The following is a 1538-nucleotide window of genomic DNA, read 5'->3' as shown; positions in this document are numbered from 1 at the left end:
GGTATGCACATACCTGTACGTATATATGCATATACTCATTTACTATTTGTTTATATATATATATATATATATATATATATATATATATGTATGTATATATTGTTGTCAAGAATTTATAAACTCTTTTTGGAATAGTGGATCTTGAAGCAGATAAAGCTACAAATAATAGCGTGTAAATATTAATAAAAAAACTCTTGGATAGAAAAAGTTTATCACTTGAACTCATATTTTCTATAAACATGACTGGCGTTCTACCGCTTGGACCAGAGCAATCCTTCGAATTCCTGATGTAATCGACTTGTCCCCTCCCCCAACATTTCAGACTTTGTGCCTTTAGTAGAAAGGAATACTTGTAGCTTTTCTGCTTCAAGGTTCACCGTCCCAAAAAAGAATTATTTCACGTTCTCTCGAAGTTTATAATTCCTATGACGCCAACGACTTTTCTATCGAAAGAGTGGTTTAACCTAATATTTACAAGCTTTCTCTCTCTTTCTCCCTCTCTCTTTGTCTACATGCACACACACACACATCCGTTGGTACAGAAGTGAGCTTGAGTAGCAACACAACTGGTTCTCCCTCCTCCCAGCACCTTTTATTTAACGGAAAACTAATTCATTCAGTTTTAAAAGTCTGAAGTCATTGAAAATATAAAACTGACGTAATGTTTTCTAGTGAGAATACAACCGTTATTTGATCTTCTGGAGTATAATTTCGTGTTAAGCTAGTGTTATTATTATCATCATTTGCATTTTTATGCTGCCATCATTGAATGAAAAATGAACGAAAGAGTGAGTCGTTTATGTTTAATTCAAATATGATTTATTTTTTTCTCTCTAATGTTAATCAAAAACTCTTGTTGAGCATGATACTTTGCAGAATGTACTTTTATGAATAAAAGCGGCAGTTTCTGTTAAAATAGAAATGCTTTAGTTAAAAAAAAAAACTACAAACGAACTAACAAAAAGTGAATAATACCACAGACCCGGAACCTTGTTTTAGGTTTCATACTATTCTCTTAGATGTTAACGCGTGTATATGTGGGTGTATTGGGATAGAAAGAACAGACGTGTAGATACGACAATAATTGACTTTAGCATATTTTTTTTTTCTGTTTTAGCTCTGCATTTCATCGTTACGTCACTATGAACGTCACTCTAAACAGGATGACTGTTGCTAATAAGTAATATTTTCTAAAGTTCGCGGGTGAAGGGAGCATTTTTTAAAAAATGCTGTGAAACTGATACGAAACCATTTCGCCAGAGATTTCTAGAACTAAGTTAAAAAGAAGAAAAAGCAAAAATATATTATATAGCTGAATAAACTACAATTGTGAAAATACACATCCTAGTGGGTTTCCATATTTTGTCGAATGTCATCATCAAGCAGGCATTATAAGTACATGAACGCCCATTCACAAACGTTAAGAAAGGTGATTGACCTTTAAAAGAGTTGAAAGATTAAAAGTTTTCTCCTTTTAATGTATTCTACCATGTAACGAAAGTTTCGTCTGTCACACACACACACACACACACACACAC

This window comes from Octopus bimaculoides, chromosome 3 (assembly GCF_001194135.2).
Source record: "Octopus bimaculoides isolate UCB-OBI-ISO-001 chromosome 3, ASM119413v2, whole genome shotgun sequence".
Taxonomy (NCBI): domain Eukaryota; kingdom Metazoa; phylum Mollusca; class Cephalopoda; order Octopoda; family Octopodidae; genus Octopus; species Octopus bimaculoides.
Note: the sequence above shows the minus strand (reverse complement) of the source record.